This window comes from Zootoca vivipara, chromosome 3 (genome assembly GCF_965207765.1).
Source record: "Zootoca vivipara chromosome 3, rZooViv2.hap1.1, whole genome shotgun sequence".
NCBI lineage: Eukaryota > Metazoa > Chordata > Lepidosauria > Squamata > Lacertidae > Zootoca > Zootoca vivipara.
The window spans coordinates 48,952,817-48,973,062 of NC_142586.1; the positions used below are offsets into that span (position 1 = coordinate 48,952,817).

The 20,246-nt window shown below is 44.1% G+C and overlaps 1 long non-coding RNA gene across 2 annotated transcripts in view; it reads left to right on the plus strand.

The window, feature by feature from the left end:
* LOC148686239 (uncharacterized) overlaps positions 1-20,246 on the plus strand; it is a 48,054-nt gene that overhangs the window by 14,053 nt on the left and 13,755 nt on the right. For both annotated transcript variants that reach the window (XR_015948938.1, XR_015948939.1), the window contains exon 3: positions 18,896-19,042. This is a non-coding gene — a long non-coding RNA (uncharacterized LOC148686239). The remainder of the gene's footprint in view (positions 1-18,895; positions 19,043-20,246) is intronic.

Below are 20,246 nucleotides of genomic sequence, written 5' to 3' on the forward strand. Positions count from 1 at the left end.
CAGAAAGTTATTTCTGATGTTTAGTGAGAATCTCCTTTCTTGTAATTTAAATCCATTGGTTCGGATCCTACTCTCCAGAGCAGGAAAAAATGAGCTTGCTCCATCTTCCTTGTTACAACCCTTTAGATATTTGAAGATGGCTATCATCTCTCCTCTCAATCTTCTCTTATTCAGACTAAACATTCCCAGCTCCCTCAACTGTTCTTCATAAGGCTTGGTTTTCATCTTTGTCTCCCTCCCCTGCACACTTTTTGGCTTTTCAATATCCTCCTTAAATTGTGGTGCCCAGAACTAGACACAGAACTCCAGGTGTGGTCACACCAAAGCAGTATAGAGCGGGGCTATTATTTCCCTTGATCTGCGGCATTTGCTACCCCTCCCAGTTTATTGTAGTCAGAAATCAAGGATGGGAAACCTGTGGCCCTCCAGGTGTTGTGGGACTTCATCTTCCATTGGCTACAGTCGGCATTCGATTATTCAGTTTCTTTACTTCCGCTCTTTCCCCCTGTCCTTTCTCCCCCATTCCACCTCTTCCAACCTCTGATGGCTGAATCCTGCAAAAGGCTTTTGAGAGAGATCTGCAGTTATCTCCTAATCAATTCAGTGGGTTAGGTTGGATATTTCTCAACCATCTTGGGCCATTAACCAGTAATCTGCCTAACAAAGGAAATGGGGGCCAGCACCATAACATTATTGTTGAAGTTAAGGTTGAGTAATGTAGGCATTGGACTGGTGACTGAAAAACAACTGACTTTAATCTCATCAGATGTTTTTCACCGAGTTGAGTCTTTTTGCAAAAATACCAGGGAAGACAAAAACAGAAAACAAGACAAAAAAACAACAACCCTGACCTTGGTCAATACTTTACATTTGATAGGACTACCCTTGAAAATAAACATATTTTCCTGATGCTGTTTTGCTCCTGGGCAGCAAATATTCTATTTCCATGATCAAGCAAAGGGAATCTGGGAGTGAATATGGATCTCCCATACTAGGAAGAAAGGGGCTGGTGTGTTTTTCAGAAGGGAGGGCAGACTTTTCTCACCCTCCAAATAAGTCATGAGGACTGTAATAGAGATAAGGGGCCACGAAATGTATAAAATAAAAACATAAAAAGACCATTAAAACAGCACGAAAAGATCATTAAAATGACTGGCTAATCAAAGTTTTAAACAACTGCATAGGCATGTCAGCACAAAAAGGTCTTCAAGAGACACCTGAAAGTGAAAAGCGGGGGTGGCTGCTGACTTTGCCAGAAGAGTGTTCCGCTGCAAGTGAATGACAATACAGTACTAAGTGTTCAACTTCTAACTGAGGCCATTCAGGTCTCTGTAACAAAAGGTGCAGCTAACAATGCTTCTTTGTATAATCTCACTCATCAAGCTGGGATGTAATATTTTGCATTTGGTTCTACTGGATGGGCTCGGGCGGAGAAATCCTTGAGTACAACATTGGACCCACATTAAGGAAGTATTGATGCCCATTATTCTCCATGCTTAGCACACTTTTCCCAGGTTTTGTAGATATTTGTGGTTGAGGCACTTTTTCGCACAGCACATGTTTAAACAACGAAATACATTAACCTGAAGATCCAGTACTGACGATCGACTGGGACAAATTCATGGAGGATATTAGTGGTTGCTAGCCATAATGGCCTGGTGCTACCTTCAGTAAGGGAGGCAGCATGTCTCTAAATACCGGTTTCTGGGGAGCCCAAATGGGGAGAGTGCTGTTGCACTTGTGTCCTGTTTGTAGGATTTTCATAGGCGTCTGATTCACCACTTTGAGCACAGGACAATGGGCCTTTGCTCTGCTTCAGCAGGGCTCTGCTTTCAAAACCTGTCACATCACCTTAACTCAAGTGGTGTGGTGGTGGGACCATTAATTTCAATGGTCGCAGGTTTATCCACTTACAGTAAGAATGATAATGCTACACTGTGTTTCTACTCAAGAGGGAGGAACTGCAAAAGAAGACACTCCATTCAATATATATTGCAGGCCCTCCCCTCTCTCACACACACCCAAAATGCAGCTGCTCTTATTAATACTGACAGATACACACAGGTGTTACAAAACAAATTCTGTCAGCAGTCTCAAATTGTCACTATCAGCATGACATTACAGGACAACTGCAAATGTCAAAATCCCTTTGCTACTAAGTGGCTTATCTCAACCAAATACCAGAACTGTGCCGAAAGCAAAATGCGCTTCTTTAATTCTATAGCATCCACAGTCAGTAGCAGGCCAAATGACCACTCTGCTGATAGACAAACCTTTGTTTTGATTGATACCTTCATTTTATCTGCTGCACATGAGAGTGTTTTATGGTAGTGTTTTAATTGTTGTTAGCTGCCCTGTATGGCGTGCAAGTGCTAGGAGGGAAGGATATAAGCATTTGCAATAAATAAAGCCAGCTACTTTCCTGGTTGATTATGCTGAACAAGTACCAGAGTTTCACCCCATATTCATAGATAGGATCAGGCTTTGTGTATCAAGGTGCATGTATGAGGGGAAGAAAGCAGAGGGGTCCCAGGAGTAAGGCCCAGGAGTCTCACTAATCCACAACTATGCCCAAGGTGAAAGGCCATAGCTCAGTGGTAGAGTACATTATCTGCTTTATTTGCACAGCTCTAGACACCTGAATATTGTGGAAAGAAGCAGCAGGGCTGGAGGGGGAGTTGCCTTCTGCAGATTTCTCTAAACTTAGTTGCAAGAGAAGCAGTAGAGCATCTGCTTTGTAGGTGACTGTCCTAAGTTCAATTCCCAGCATCTCCAGGTAGAGCTGGGAATGTCCCCTGTCTAAACCCCTGGAGAGCTGCTGTCAGCTGACGTGGACAACCCAGGGGAGCTAGACGACTAGTGATCTAACTCAACACAAGAAGCATCATCATCATCATCATCATCATCATCATCATCATCATTTATTATTTATACCCTGCCCATCTGGCTGGGTTTCCCTCTGGGTGACTTCCAACAAAATATTAAAATACAGTAGTCCATCAAACATTAAAAGCTTCCCTAAACAGGGCTGCCTTCAGATGTCTTCTAAAAGTCTGGTAATTGTTCTCTTTGACATCTGGTGGGAGGGCGTTCCACAGGGCAGGTGCCACTACCGAGAAGGCCCTCTGCCTGGTTCCCTGTAACTTGGCTGGTTCCCTGTAACAAGATTTTTTGGGAGAAGACATATCCTTTGAATGGGTGTTGAATGCACTTTAAATGTATGGTGCAGATCTGCTTGGAATTGTAGTCCCACACATTTTAACAATGTGAGACTACGACATTGTATTTACCGGTATTTGCATTACTCAGAACTTGTACAACTGATGAAGCCCAGGACGGCGAAACAAGGGCAGTATTCCGGAAATCCTTGTCTAGGCTCTGTGAAAGGGTTCTGTGGAACTGTAACTAGCTCACATGTGAATTATTTTGACGAATAGACACTAGTACATGTATGGACCTCATGAATGAACTGATCTGTGAATGAACTGATCTACTGGGTCTTCTGCTCACTCCATTGAACTTTATGAGTTATTTCCGTCAAACTCTATAAGTTATTTGATATGATATAGTGAATAATATATTTTATTTATGTAAGAGCACACCCGGTTACATCTTGTGTGTTTGTTGACCACAGGTTTGATGTTGTTTTGCAATTGTAGTCCAGCAATATCTGGAGGGTCACAGCTTAACCACGCCTGCCACAGGACAACGGTCTGAGCTGTTCTGTGATTTACGCATTGGTTTGCAGTGCATGGCTACAGAGCATGTAGGAGCATATGCCCCCCAGGCAAAGTGCCAATGTGCCTGTTGATTGAGGGTATTGGTAGGCGCAAGTGTTGGTCATGTGTATGCGCTCACAAAAAAATCAGGTAAAGCTAAGTAACACATGGACTGTAACCCGGAGCTCTTCTTTTCCACACTTGGTGCCCTCCCCCCAAGATTTACCAGCAGAGGGCACCCAAAGCTTAAGAGAGCTGCTAAATTAGCCACACCTTGCCCACTAAGCAAAAGTCCAAAAGGATTAAGAAAATAATCTCTTTATACAATGAAGCTGTGTAGATGTCTGTAAGACAAAGACCCCACCACCAAATTTGAACGTATACTTAACCAAATTGCATGAGATAAAAGTTGGGTTTGGTGATCAAGTTTGCCAATGCAGCTTGTATCTTCGTTCCTCCAGTGCAAAGAAGCAAAGCAAAACACAAAGACTTCACAGATCAGAACAGGGGCTCAGAATCAAGAAGCAGAAGGCCCAGCTTTAGCCCCTGGTCCCAGAGAATTAAAACTACTGTATTGCTTTGACACTTCATATTTCAATTATTAGTAACAATATGAGCCCCTCAAATAGCCCACAGTAAGACTTGGAATAAATTGAGGAACACAATGCTCCAAAAAATGGAAGGAAATGTAATAAGCTGTATGTTAGTAAAAAGGAAGATGGGCAGAGAATAGCAACCAGAGGTGGAACAGTTTTATGTTTGAAATACCTGGCCTGACTTTCAGTGGCCAGTTCCAGTGCAAGATAGACATTTTAATGTGCGATAGATAAACAGCTGTTATTCACTGCTAGATATCCAAACCCTCTCTGCAATGTAATATTTGGATATTGCTAATATTTTGTTAGGGACCCAGGTGGCGCTGTGGTTAAACCACTGAGCCTAGGGCTTGCAGATCAGAAGGTCAGCAGTTCAAATCCCTGTGGCAGGATGAGCTCCCGTTGCTTGGTCCCAGCTCCTGCCAACCTAGCAGTTCGAAAGCACGTCAAAATGCAAGTAGATAAATAGGAACCGCTACAGCGGGAAGGTAAACGGCGTTTCCATGTGCTGCTCTGGTTTGCCAGAAGCGGCTTTGTCATGCTGGCCACATGACCTGGAAGCTATACGCCGGCTCCCTCGGCCAATAATGCGAGATGAGCGCGCAACCCCAGAGTCGGTCACGACTAGACCTAATGGTCAGGGGTCCCTTTACCTTTACCTAATATTTTGTTATGGAGAACCACAACTGCACAACTTTCACAGGTCTCTGTTGGTTTAGTGCCAAATTACACCATTACCTAAGTCCTACAGTAATCTGATTGTTTTTTCAAAATAAACCGTTTTTATTTATTTCTATGTAAGTAAAATACAACAAAACAAAATAGCAAAACTCCAAGTATTTTAGGTTACAGGTAGGTAGCCGTGTTGGTCTGGGTCGAAGTAAAATAAAAAAAATTCCTTCAGTAGCACCTTAAAGACCTACTAAGTTTTTATTTTGGTATGAGCTTTCGTGTGCATGCACACTTCTTCAGATACCAAAATAAAAACTTAGTTGGTCTTTAAGGTGCTACTGAAGGAATTTTTTTATTTTACTCCAAGTATTTTAGTCATTTCCCTTGGGGACACATATAATTAGAGTACTTATGTGCCCTCATATTTTTGCTTAGATTTTCTGGGGAGAAACATTCTGAACGAGCAAGGTAAATAAATGAATATTTAAAGGGGGGCGGGAATCTAGTCATAATTTTCCAAAGATAAAGAAAACATTTGGACGGAAGCCGAGATGTACCTAGCTACATGTTCTTCCCAGCATGTTCTTCACAAGCTACATGTTCTTCCCAGCATAGTTCCTTGAAGACTTTAAATGCAGCCCATCTCCTTCCTGAGCAAACACAATAGAATAGTAATCCAATTATCATAGCGTAGTAGGCAAAATTTCCTTTATTCCCAGAATTACCAGCTGCTGAACACACAGAAGCGGCAAACTTCTGGTGTAGCTTTAGAGATCAACATTACTCATGGCACTAAAAGCGTATCTGAGTCTCTCTCACTTTGTGTGTATCATAAATGGATGCTGCAATAGCAGAAGATGTATTGAAAGTATGATCTCATAGTTGGGCAACTTCCCACTCACTCGTTTGTTGAGTGCAGTGTTCATAAGGGATTCAGCAGAATCTGTGTCTTGCAATAATCTTGGATGCTGTTTAGGATTTAAATCAAGAGTTGACAAGTTTCAGCACACGTTGTTCCAAAGCACAATCATTTACTGTATCTAATTCTAGGCATGTTGAGTCTTTGTCATGATGACTAAGGATTACCTTGGTAATTTGATGACAGCTGAAATCAGCCATAACATAAGACCTACTGTAGTTGGTGCCCTGACTGCTATTTGCATCTTAGTATCACTATAAGGGAGTTCAACTCAGGAGGGTAATAGCACATCCCAGCACTGCATTACTTTTTTTGTGGCTTGGTTTTTTGCCCCAAACTACCTCTGCCTTGGAAAAGACCCTGATGTTGGGAAAGATTGAGGGCACTAGGAGAAGGGGACGACAGAGGACAAGATGGTTGGACAGTGTTCTCGAAGCTACGAACATGAGTTTGACCAAACTGCGGGAGGCAGTGCAAGACAGGAGTGCCTGGCGTGCTATGGTCCATGGGGTCACGAAGAGTCGGACACGACTAAACGACTAAACAACAACACCTCTGCCTTGTCTCTTGTCACTTGACATCCCATGCTTTCTTTTCACAGTTACGGAACAGCTTTTTAGGAGGAAAATAGGAGGGGAAATCCAGGATCCATTAGTTTTGAAAGGAATGCATACATGAAAAGTATTGAAGTTCTAGTCAGCAAAAGATTAGCAAAAATTCTTGCTTCAACACTATTCATCTCAGCCTTTCAGAGAGGAAGAGAGACAGAAAGAGGGAAAGAATTGTTTTAATGTATGCTTTGTTCACCTCAGATCACTCAAGTCACCGAAGGCTGAAAGCTTACAAAAATTAAATGCAGGATTGATCCAATTAACAACAAAGGCAGCCATGATGCATTTTGATTAATGCAGTTAAAAATCTGAATGAGTCTGAACAATCTCAATCTTTTTTTAATAAAGTTTTTTACTCACAAGCTTTGCCTTTCATTTGGGAGAAAAGGAATGCAAAACTTGTCCCATTAACTTTCATCACTACAAGCTGGGAAATAGCAATAGACAAGAGAAGGATGATTCTTTCCACAGCATATGAGGCTGCCTGGTTTGTCTCATGTATTCCTGCCTAGTACTTTGTCCACTTCACACCCTGGCACATAAACCTTGAAGCAAAAGGAAATCCACCATTATTTCTCCGAAATCCCTGCACCTATCAACTCCAGATAGCTGTATTGCTCCTTTAAGACATAATCCACAGTAAAGCAATATCTTTATCAGAATGAACCAATGGTCACAGTGCACTATTTTGGCTTTTCTTTCATGTTGTACAGAATCCCCCCTTAAACTGTACATTCTAGACTTTATTTTAAAGGGGAATGAACAAATGTTTCCAAGTTAGGGAAAGCTATCATTGCATAACTACTGTATACAGCAGGGATAGGGAATTTGCTTCCCATGTGTTGTGGATGAGAGCTCTCATAATCTCTGGCCATTGCTAAGATTTAAAATGCATGTAATGTTGTCATGGGATGTGAGTGAGAAGGACAGAAATCGTAGCATCTTAGCCGCTTGGCCACTGTACTCCATGCTCTGGTAGCTCCCAGACTGGACTGTTGTAATGCACTCAACATGGGGCTGCCCTTGAAGACAACTTGGAAACTTCAATGGGTCCAAAATGCAGTGGCTAGAATACCGGCTGGGGTTATATTCAGCTCTCACATATCTGGTTATAAAACAGCTGCACTGGTTGCCTGTTTTGGGCCCATTTAAAGGTACACATGTTAATGTTTAAATCACTAAACAGCTCAGGCCCCAAATACTTGAAAGACCCCCTTCTGGAAGTTCTGCCGCCCTTAGAAGTTCTGGGGTAGTGGAAGCCCAGGAAAGGAAAATCTCTGCTTCAGCCGTGGAACTCTCTCCCCACAGAGGTGCACCTGGCAACTTCATTATACAGTTTTTGGAGAATGCTTAAGACACACCTTATCTTAGGCTTTGACACCTAAGATGTATATTTTTAGGACCAGCCCTGTTTTTGTGATTGTAGGTTGCTTAGAATACAACACTAAGAACAGTTTAAAAGTGTTGTAACACTGGGTCCTTATATGATGGGCATATAATAAATTAAAATACAACACCATCAGCACAATTGGCACTGGTTCTCCAGGATTCCAACTGTGGGTGATCTCAGTACAGTACTTGGGAGATGCCAAGGATTGGACCCGAGACCTTCTACTTGCAAACCAGGTGCTTTATCACTGAGTGAAGAAGGCCCTTTCTCAACAAAATACTGTTGCCTGCCACCCAAGAATTTGAGCAGTGTGAGATTCCAGGGTTACCAGGCCTTTATCCAAGGTTTGTGCTTCCTTTTGGGAATGAGTCATAGTAGAGACTGTGGTGTCTTTATGATATATGGTTTATTTACACATAGATACAACCTGAGCCAATGATAGAGGGTTTCACAGCATTAATACCCCAAGAGGGTCTTGTTTCTCCCATAGCTGCTTAGATTCAAACATTGTGCTCTGCCTCTCTGGAGGAGGGCCCCACTCATTTGCCATCTAGGACAGAGCCCCTTCTATTTTGCTCTCTTAATAGCCCATCACCTTTTCTTTGTTTTCTTAATGGCCCTTCACCCAGTCAACTCATGAGGAAGCTAACCTGGCTTGTATTTTAACACTTGCTAAGATTATAGGGATTTGAAGTCTGGCACCAACAAATTCATAACAATTCCCTCAGGAAATACAGTCATACCTCATGTTGAATCCGCTTCAGGTTATGTCTTTTCAAGTTGCGTCCCGTGGCAACCCGGAAGTACTGGAATGGTTACTTCTGGGTTTCGCCACTGACACATGCGCACAAGCGCTAAATCACGCTGTGCACGTGCACAGATGCAGCACTTCTGGATGCAAACGCTTCGAGTTGTGGACATGCCTCCAGGTCGGATTACATCCACAACTCGAGGTTCCACTGTAATTGTCTCAGGAGGCAACTGATAGCAAAAACTATGTTTGAATTAATAAATTGGGGAGCCAATGCAGCTAGAGAAAACCTTCTCCTGTAGTTTGTGTTCTGGATGATAAAAGCCTGTAAACTGTTCTCCAAGCTATCCATTCACTACTGGGTGAGGGTGGCGAAGGATGTAGAGGACTCCTGGATGAAAGAAATACTTCTGAGCCTGTGATTCATGTATGATATGGGATTCCCTTAGCACGGAAAGATGGTGAGCTATTTTGACACACAGGACTACTGACTCAGGCTGAGGTAAAGACGTTCCTATCCTGTTGCTGCAGGAATGGACCTTGGCATCAGCCAGTTGAAAGAAGTTCTCATGTTGCTTCTTTGAGAAGTCAGAGATAGTTTACGTACATCTGAAACCTTGCTTACGTACAAGTGCCAAGAGTAACTATATTTGGTTAGTACTTTGGCAGGGAGAGTATGCCCGCGTTCTGCATTTTCAGATAATAGATGGCCTCAACTTTACATCTCGGCTTACTACGGTAGTTATAAAACTTTGAAGCAAAGTGAAACAAACTGTTTATGTGACATTTCCGCATAAGGCAGAAATTAAGACAGTTGGAGTTGTTTTTTTAAAAAAAATATATTTATTAGAGTTTTTTTCAAACAACCAAAAACATACAAAAATACAAGACACAAAAAGACAAAAAATATACAAAAATACAAAAAAGAGCAAGAAAAAAAACAAAAAGGAAAAACAAAAAGGAAAAACAAAAATTCCCGACTTCCCCGCCCTCCCCTTCCCGAATCTACTCTACACCCCATTCAGACAGCTTTCATAATATGCAAGAAAAAACAAAACAAAACAGAATCTTACATATCCATATCTTAAGTTCCAAAATACTTATTACTAGAGAAATAAAAATCATACATACACATATCTATCTCTAATTAAACCCCTTTTAGCCTCTAAATTCCCCCCATAAGTACCCCACAATTTTCCCATTCTAATACTCTAGAAAAAAAATTGAAATAAACAAAATCCCATCTAGACCCCCCTCCCTTCCCCGGAAAACATTTCCCTAGGAGTCCCGACCAGTCCCTTACACCAATCCAGATCAGACCTTTTTAATCCGTCCATCAATTAGAATCCCTAAGTCTTTCAGCCTACACCAACTCTTGTCCACTCCATTCCCTGCTGTTCTCCCACCCTCCCATTCTGTTTCTGCTGCACACAGTCTTTTATACTTTCCCCATGCCAATTTTCATTTTTTACATTTTCAAATCCCACCATTTGCCCACTATATGGATTGTGCTCCCCTTCTCCCACTAGGGAAGCACTTCTCCATACCCCTTCCCGGTCTTTAGCCCAAGCATCGTAGTCTCTGTTTGGGGCAGGTTCTCCTTCTCTCACTAGGAGGACCTGTTCCCAAATCTCCTCTTCCAGAGCTTGTTGTTTGTAGTCTGTGTCCTGTGTTCCCTCTCTCACCGGTTGCCACAGGTCCCGATTCTTTCGCTCCTCCTGAATTTGTCCCGTGTCTTTTGCTTGTGGCTTTGAAGTTTCCTCTAGTGGTGGGGAATCTTTCTCTAAGTCCGGTTCTTTATCCTTGCGGAGGTCACGTAGTATTTCTTGAGCCAAATCCAGCAGCTGCTGTATGTAGTTCTTTTCCATTATCTGGCTCTATATTTTGTCTAGTTGAGTCCTTTGTCGTGTCGTATTACAAGCCCGGCATGGGATCTTTTTCTCAAGATGGTGTTGTTTCCTGTTTTCATTTCTATGCAAAGTCTAAAATGAAGTCTGCACTATTCTTTGTCATTGTTTTAAAGATTAAACAAATTGTTCATGTTGATTCCTCCAGATCTTTCCAAAATTTCAATTAATCCACGTTCAGATTGAGGGTATAGAAAGTCCAAACAAACAAATGTATTCTTCCTGCTGCCACTTTGTTGCAATGTAATGGCGGCTGGTCGCGGCTTCCTGAGAGCCGTTCCCGGAATAACGGGAGGTTTTTCCTTCTCCTTTCGTTATTTGCAGAATCACAGTAGCTATTCAGATCTCTTTCCCTTGGTTCTGCTGCCAAGGGTAGAGATTTAAGGTCCACTTAAAGGAGATTTCGTTGTTTTACAATGGCTGTGCGCTAAAGGCAATGTAGCTGTTTCCCAGTTCTTTCGTTACAGGGGGGGAGCGACCTCCGTTCCCAATTTTTAACTCCCCTTTCCTGGCCAAATCAATCTTTACCAAAATCCAAAATTTTACTCACGGCCAATTCAGAAGAATTCTTCTTCTTTTTTTCTTTAGTAGGTATCCACCGCTCTCCGCTCGCGGCTCAGGGCTTCACTCAGAGAGGGTAAAAATGGCGCTCGATGGCCCGCGTCCCCCACTCACTCCGGAGCTCCCGACAGGGCTCCCGGGGAGTAAAGGGATCGCTTTTGGGGCTCTGCCGAGTAGCTTCGTCTTCAGACAGCCCAGTCTGAAGCTCTTTTGGGGGGTCGCGGTGCCCTCTCGACTCTCCCCTCCCCCTCTCTGAGCCCGTTCCCTCGGAGCTCGAGGAGAACGTGCCGCACAGCGCTGGTGGTGGACCGGAAGTCTAAGACAGTTGGAGTTGTTTTATACATCGCTGCTAGTATGGTAGAAGACCCTGATGTAGAAATACTGTATTTTTTTATATGCAGGATTTAATGCAGTACCAAATCACTTCTGTAAAACTCAGCAGCTTAAAAGTGATTGTCCAAATTATTATCTCTTGTTTATATTAGTCACCAAGGAAAGCAAGGTGAGCTTGATTACAGGCTGACAGGGGCTTGAGCATGTGTTTCCAACATGACAAACATTACTTTGCTCACTAGCCTTGTATGTACATTAAAGCTGAGGCCATTTCATAAGCTGTATTATGAAAGGCTGATCACCCCAGGTCTCTTGATTAGCAGGACATTCCTGGAATGACCTCCCTTTGCAGTGCATAGAAATCTAACACTGTGTCCAAATTCAAGCTGCTTTCTTTCCTCCCCTTTTTCTTTTTTTTCACTCACCCCTGCCAAATAGAAGCACAGATTCAGTACTCCAGCTGATTTGGTGAGGGTGTCCTCCCACCACCCCTCATAACATAACTTCTGAGGGCCATTATAGAAACAGCTGGTCATTAAGCAATTCAACAAAAGATGGTCACTAGACAGCTAATACAGGACATCCATTACTAATTAACACTTCAGAGAATTGCAACAAGCTTGAGTAAATTAGGATTCTAAAGACATGCAGGCTACAAATCTTCATATCTGAAAGCATCTGAAATATACCGTGTTTCTCCTAAAATAAGACGTGCCTCTAAAATAAGCCATGGCACGATCTTTTAAAGGCAAAAATATATAAGACATCCCCCCAAAATAAGACATGTTGGGGGTACCGGTACCTACCCGACCCAGCGGGAGCCGGCAAACGCAGCAGCGCGCGCCAAGCCCCAGCCCAGCGGGAGCCCCAGCACAGAGACGTGCCGAGCTCCGACTGAACGGGCCCCAGGACCCGGCAGCGGGCGGCGCACGAAGCCGCAGGACCCGGCAGGACCCGGCAGCAGCCCCAGCCGCGCCGCGCCGCCCGAAGCCCAGGGACCCGGCAGCGGGCTCAGCGGGCGGCGCGTGAAGTCGCAGTAGCTGGCAGGAGCCGGCAGCAGCCCCAGCCGCGCCGCGCCGCCCAAAGCCCAGGGACCTGGCAGCGGGCGGCGCGCGAAGTCGCAGTAGCCGGCAGTAGCCGGCAGCAGCCCCAGCCGCGCCGCACGCACAAAGCCCAGGGACCCGGCAGCGGGCTCAGCGGGCGGCGCGCGAAGTCGCAGTAGCCGGCAGGAGCCGGCAGCAGCCCCAGCCGCGCCGCGCCGCACGCACAAAGCCCAGGGACCCGGCAGCGGGCTCAGCGGGCGGCACGCGAAGTCGCAGTAGCCGGCAGGAGCCGGCAGCAGCCCCAGCCGCGCCGCACCGCACCGCACAAAACCCAGGGACCTGGCAGCGGGCTCAGCGGGTGGCGCGCGAAGTCGCAGGAGCCGGCAGCAGCCGGCAGCAGCCCCAGCCGCAACGCGCCGCACCGCACGAAGCCCAGGGACCCGGCAGCGGGCGGCGCGCGAAGTCGCAGGAGCCGGCAGCAGCCCCAGCCGCACCGCACCGCACCGCACAAAACCCAGGGACCTGGCAGCGGCCTCAGCGGGTGGCGCGTGAAGTCGCAGGAGCCGGCAGGAGCCGGCAGCAGCCCCAGCCGCACCGCACCGCACAAAACCCAGGGACCTGGCAGCGGCCTCAGCGGGTGGCGCGCGAAGTCGCAGGAGCCGGCAGGAGCCGGCAGCAGCCCCAGCCGCGCCGCGCCGCACCACACGAAGCCCAGGGACCCAGCAGCGGGCTCAGCGGGCGGCGCAAGAAAGCCCCGTACCATGCTCAATAAAAAAATAAGACATCCCCCGAAAATAAGCCGCAATGTGTTTTTTTAGAGAAAAAATAAATATAAGACGTGTCTTATTTTGGGAGAAACACGGTAGGAATGTGAAGGTAAAGGTAAAGGGACCCCTGACCATTAGGTCCAATCGTGACCGACTCTGGGGTTGCGGCGCTCATCTCGCGTTATTGGCCGAGGGAGCCGGCGTACAGCTTCCAGGTCATGTGGTCAGCATGACAAAGCCGCTTCTGGCGAACCAAAGCAGCACACGGAAACATACTGAAGTGTAAATTACAGCCGTTGATTTACAGCACAGAGTTCTAAATCAACTGCATATGGTTTTCTTAATTAACTCACACATTGGAGAGGCTACAATGGATGCAATCTATTCCAGTGGTCCTAGATCATGGGTGTGATGACTTTGAAGAGGACACACTTCAGAAAGAAAGCCACTGCTTTAATATGGCCACTTCTCCTGTCAGGGGTTCCTCAATACTTTTGCTTCAAAAGGCAAAGTGCCGCTCTCTCTCCCCTATTCCCTCTGCCCTAAAAAAGCACTTCAGTAAACTCTGAATTCAGGCATTCATTCTCTTGGGTATGCAAACACAAAATGGGGTAAGCAAACACATATGTGTTCTTGCAAAGTCTTGCTCCGTCTGTTTCCTTTGTCCACATGAACTATAATTGTGCAATCTGAATGTGCCAATATGTGGATCCCAACTGAAAATAGCAACAGTCTAGAAGATTAGATTAAGTGGCATACAAAAACTGAAGCAACAACAGACAATTTAAATAAAATATTGCAAAAACACATAATTACATATTGAGATGTTACATTAATACAAAATTACTAATATAGATAAATCAGTATCAGTTCATTTTCTTTCTGACACACCCTCCCTCTCACCCAGAGGACTCGCACTCAGGGCCCAAACAAACTCTCATCTCACCCACAAATGTCTCACAATGAGAATTCCTGGGAAAAGTGGACATCACCCTGCTCTCTCACTCTAGACTTGCTTTTTATGGGCAAGCCCAAGGGGGATGGTACTTCCTCAGGCTATGTCCGATTCAGCTGCACTTTCCACCCCCAGTTCCAGGTAACCCAGGGGGTCCAGAGGATGGGGAAAGGACCCCTGGTCCACTCACAGCTCTTTCTTTACCCTCTGTCATCTCCTCCTCTGTCCATTCTTTGTACCTTTGCCCATGTACACCCACCCACACCACAATGATTATTTATGGTTAGCAAAAACATTTTGCATTGAGCAGAGCAGAACTGTAACTTAAGGACAAGCTCCACTATAGCACTTTTCACTGGACAACAGAACCTGGAGCATCCCAGTTGATGATGCCTTTCAACTGATAGAGGAAAGGAAATGACTATTTTTCTGTGCCTTTCGATATGTGTATCAATTAGATCCCATCATGCTTTTGTGTCAAGCTATACATACAGCAGAACCTATTTATATAAATGAATTGGGCGCTAATGGATAAATCCCTCCTCCCTGAAATATATGTACCTTTAAAATGTCTGATTGAGCCATTTTTAGAAGGCTTATAAAATAAGAGCATCACTGAGGACCTGGCTTGGCAAAGGAGGGACCTTTAGTCTCCCCCAGCTATGCTTGACTCTGTTCTCAGTGCAGCACCAACCCAGATTCTCAAGGAGGCAACGTCACCAGAGTTGATTATCCTGTCCTTGGGGCTGAGCTCTTGGGACAGATTAGATATTCTGTTGGGGTAGCATCAGGCCCTCTGCCCAACCACCTCCCTTCCTGAGCAGACAGGTGCCCTCAGATCTGTTTTTGAAGACCCCTAGGTTGTTAGTCCTGGGAGACTAACATCCATTCCATGGCGCAGTCCACCTTGCGCCCTAGACACATGACAGGTCATGCACTTGGATTTGGCCAATATTACTTACAACACATAACTACCTCTTCCACCTCCAGTATCACAGAACGTTGGGAGCTGCATAGGCTGTGGCAGTTGTAATCAGGTACGGTAGTCCAACAGCTGAGGTTTCTTCCTCATTTGGGATTAGAAGGAAGTTGTGTGCCAGTTCAAGCCAATACAAGTTTATTGGCTGCTCTGACACTCTGAAACTAGCAGCTCAGTTTTAGTTCACATGGGAAGAAAATTCACACTACAGTCCTGATTTGAATATCTGATGGTGATCCATCATCGTTGAGTTATTGAATATTTATATTGGTACTAGATGATTCATAATAGTAACTAGGCAAAAGAGGAGAGCCTATAATAGCAAATAGAAAATTGCCATGAGGAGAGAGAGAGAAAATGATGAAACAAAAAAGAAATAAAATATTGATTTTGTTTTATGATTCCTGGAATTTACGATTCTTGCCCAGGAGCAGCAACTCATGACAAAGTAGCCTAGTCACCATGGCACCACTAGTCACACTGGATGGGGGTCAAGGGGTGGGTTATGGAGGCTAGAATGGTGTGGTAATCAGGCCCAGTGCATCAATGGCAGCAGTGGAGCTGGCTCAGACTACAAGAGGTGCAATCATTAGGGGGGGGGGGGAATTAATTTCAGCAATCACTACCAGTATGGCAGAGGCACTGCTGTTCTGTACCTTTCTCTCCTTCTCTCTGCTAAAGTGGATTGGGGTCTAAAGTAGCATACAGAATCTCTGTTTCCCAGACACTGAAAATGGCAGACTATGGAAGCCTGGACAAACCGCCAAATAAAATCCTCTTGCTTTGTGTGTGTGTGTGTGCTGTTGAGGTTGGGTGGGGGTCCAGTGTGTATAATACCACATCAAGGCTTTTTTGAAGCTGAACTGCCATTCTGAACCGGTAACTTTGTTCTGTTTTGTTTTGTTTTTAGGCTCTTGAATCCAATATGAAGAGGGATTCAGTTAAGTGTTCTGTGTGTGGGGGGGGGGGGAATCCAGCTAACTTAGGGCTCAGGTTCATTTTAATTTTCTTATTGTAATCTCGGGGTTAGGTCCACAAAAACACTACTTGTCACACTTTTTGAAAGTTAACTATTTATGATTGTCTCTTCATTTTACACACATTTTCTTCAGATCTGATATTATTATTGGTGTATTATTGATTTTTAAAAGTTAAAAAAAAGAAATAAATGAAATGACAACCAACAATGTATAAAATGGAATAATCAAAATGTAACTCTTAGTAACATATGAGGGGTATTTTACTTTGGTTCCAGGCATTCCAGTATGTAAAAAAACAAAAGTGCTACATTTTTCAATAAAGTTATACACACCTACTTTCTCTAACTCCTATGAATTAATTTGAGCATATACACTCATGAAGATACACATGCTGATCAGGAGTGGCAACAATCAACTATACTGCAGAGTTCCCAATTCAGAATTCCACTGCAGAGTTGATCCCTGCCCCAAACAGGTCTTGCTGTAAGTAGAGATATTCTTTTTCATGGTCGGTCGGAGACATGCCCACAAAACGATTTATTTATTTATTTTGTCACCTGGCATTACTGTGATGACAGTTGATTGACAGTTGGGCAGCCTCCCCCACCTGTCAAAATGGTCTACAACAGGCATCCCCAAACTTCGGCCATCCAGATGTTTTGGACTACAATCCCCATCATCCCTGACCATTGGTCCTGTTATCTAGGGATCATGGGATGTGTAGGCCAGAACATCTGGAGGGCCACAGTTTGGGGATGCCTGGTCTACAGGATGTGAGGAAAGTCAGAATCTGGCTCACCAGCCAAATCCTGTTCCTCACCTCTGTGCTAGAGAAAGAAGGGATTGAAACACTTTAACAGTGTGAACTCTGGAAAGTGTTAGAAAGCACAATTGCAGCAGGAAGGAGCCTGGAGAAAGTGATCCAGAAAACTGGATGCAAATGGGCAAGTATCAGTTTGGTTAGGGAAACAATCTAGATAGGAAGAGATGGATGTATTTATTTGCTCTTAGGGGTAAACTGTAAAATTAGTTATTTTCTATGGATTTTTTTTTTCAAAAAGTGTGTTATCTAAATCATTAAGTAAAAGCACAATTTGTTTTGGAGAAAATTGGTTTTGGAGAAAATTATACAATCCATCCCAAAGCGCCATACCACTCTAGCCAATATTTGGAGCAGGTTGGGCCAGTAAAAAGAGAAGCTTAAAAAGCTGTTTGCTGAGCAGCCAGAGAAATATAAAAACATGGCAGCAGTGAAGTTAACAAGAATGAATCATAGATTCGTAGAGTAGGAAGGGACCCTGAGGGTAATCTAGTCCAACCCTCTACAATGCAGGAATCTATACTAAAGCATCTATGCTGGATGGCCATCCAACTTCTGCTTAAAAACCTCTAAGGAAGTCCACCACCTCCTATGGGAGTCTGTTTCACTATCAAACAGCTCTTACTGTCAGAAAGCTCTTCCTGATTTTTAGTCTACAGCAGGAGAAAACATTCTTGTTCCATTGTCCATGTGACAGCCTTTAGATATTGGATGATGGCTATTTAGATATTTCCTCTCATTCTCCTAAACTTACTCACTTGCTTCAACCATTCCTCAAAAGGCTTGGTTTCCAGACTCTTGGTCATCCTCCTCTGCACATGTTTCAGCTTATCAATATCCTTCTTAAATTGTGGCATCCTGAACTGGTCACACGACAGATATGCTCTGACCAAGACAGAATAGAACGGGACTATTACTTCCCTTGATCATTACACTATGCTTCTATTGAAGCATCCTAGAATATCATTAGCTTTTTTGCTGCTGCATCACATTGTGGTCTACCAAGACCCCTAAGATCTGTTTCACATGTACTAGTGGCACACCAGGTGTCCCCCATCTTATATTGGTGCAGCTGGTTATTCCTGCCTAAGTGTAGAATCTTACATGTGTCCTTACCATAGTTAATTTCATTTTGTATGTTTGGGGCCCAGTTCTCCAATCTGTTAAGGTCATATTGAATCCTGATTCTGTCTTCTGTGGCATTGGTTACTGCTCCGTTTGGTGTCATCTGCAAGGGTTGTTTTTCCTGGTTTGCTTTCTTCTCTTCACTTTCACAGTGCCATCTACAACCTGTGCAATTGTAATACAGTCGTACCTCAGAAGTTGAACAGGATCCGTTCTGGAAGTCCGTTCGACTTCTGAAACGTTCAACTTCAAAAGCGCGGCTTCTGATTGGCTGCAGGAAGCTCCTGCAGCCAATCGGAAGCCCCGCCAGACGTTTGGCTTCCAAAAGAATGTTCGAAAACCAGAACACTCATTGCCAGTTTTCGATCGTTCGGGAGCCAGAATGTTCGACTCCCAAGGCGTTCAGGAGCCGGGGTACAACTGTACAGTATAGTTCATATGATCTGCTTGCAGTTCTCACTTGCTGTTTAAGCTCTATTGTGCTACCTGAGGATTTAGAAGTTATCAGATTATTAATTTTTAGTTCAAATGTGTGCTAGAGGAACACACTTTCCAATGGTTGTATCCCCCCAGAGGACAGCAATGATGTCTGTCTTGGGGAACCTTCAAGGTACCAGCACTTACAAGTTCAGCTTTCTTGAAATGAAGCTCACTGGAGCCTGTGATGTCATTTTGATGCATGGTTTTAATTACACATATATACAACATGAGCATAAGATGAATGGTCTAATTGCATTAACACTTCAACCGATTTTGCTTCCCCTTAGGATTCCAGGCTGTCTTCAGAGTCACAGCTATGGTTTCAACACAGAGAGCAAGTCAAGGCTTTCTCTGTCTTCCCAGCTCCTGACCAGACAAGACCAGCTCCTTAACTGTTCTCCTTGTACCCCTGGCCTAGAATGACATCCACCCAGGTGAGAGCCTACCTCTTTATTCTGGAGGCTTGTAGTTGTTTCTGTGACAACATGGCCAACTCTTTATAGTCATGTAAAAAGGGTGTTTAACAGGCTTGGCAGAGCCAGTAACTTAACAAAGAGACTCGTTTGACTCTTTCAGCAGTTTCTTCTATTATAGACTCCCATCTAGAAACATATATGGGGGTGGGGATATAAAAAAGAAGAAGCTAACTTTTGTGCAAACTTCCAACACTGATATAGGGCAGTTCTTAGGATGAGGTGTGGGTTCAGGGTCATTTCACACCTCACACTCCTTGGCAGTTTTATTTTTCTACAAAAAGAGGTGCCGGAACGGAGTTCAGTGTGTTCTGGCTGAAAAAAAAGCCCTGCTTCTTTGGTAGCTATACCTCCACTTCCTATCAATAAAACTAGCATGATTACTGAATTGTGTTGTGCTAAACTTGTGACTGTTTCAACAGCAATCTTCTGCTGGCAGTATATACTTCACAGAATTTCAGCTCCCTTCCCTCCCCACTACTAATTGGAGAAGATAAGAGGCAAGGTTGTCCCCCAAACTCACACACCCAGCATGGTACCGGTAGGTACTGAAGGAAATTCATCGCCCGAGTTAATACAATATTCTGCCAAGCACTGCTTTGGCTCATTCTGTCTCAGCAGCATTTAAATACATTTATGTGGAACAGTGGTGTGCCTGAAAGCTAATTTAGCCAGGAGAACATCACATTTGATGGACAGTCAAATTTTCAGCCGTACACGAGGGTTGCATGTAATTAAAAAACAACACGCACACACTTGTGCTGATCTGAACAGATCCCATCCACAGCAATACGAAGAATGGAATCCAGTTTAATTAAAGACTGGACCAGGAAATTTGTTTTCATAGAAAATGTACATCTGAAAATATACTTCTAAAACTGAAAATAATCTTAAACAATAACAGCATGCCCGACTGCGCCAAGCCATTATTACTGGGCTTGAAAGAAATTAATTAGGTCTTGCTAGGCTTCCAGTTTTCCATTAATCAACAGTGGGAAAACAACCAATTAGTTTCAAAATGAGGATCCTTTAGGCCAAAAGGTTAATAAAATAAAACAAGAACAATACAGGTTCTACTAAATATTACCTGTATTCATGTTCAGAAGTCTCTCGTCACATGGTCTCCACTGAACACACCATTCATACCAAATAACCTACACTGATC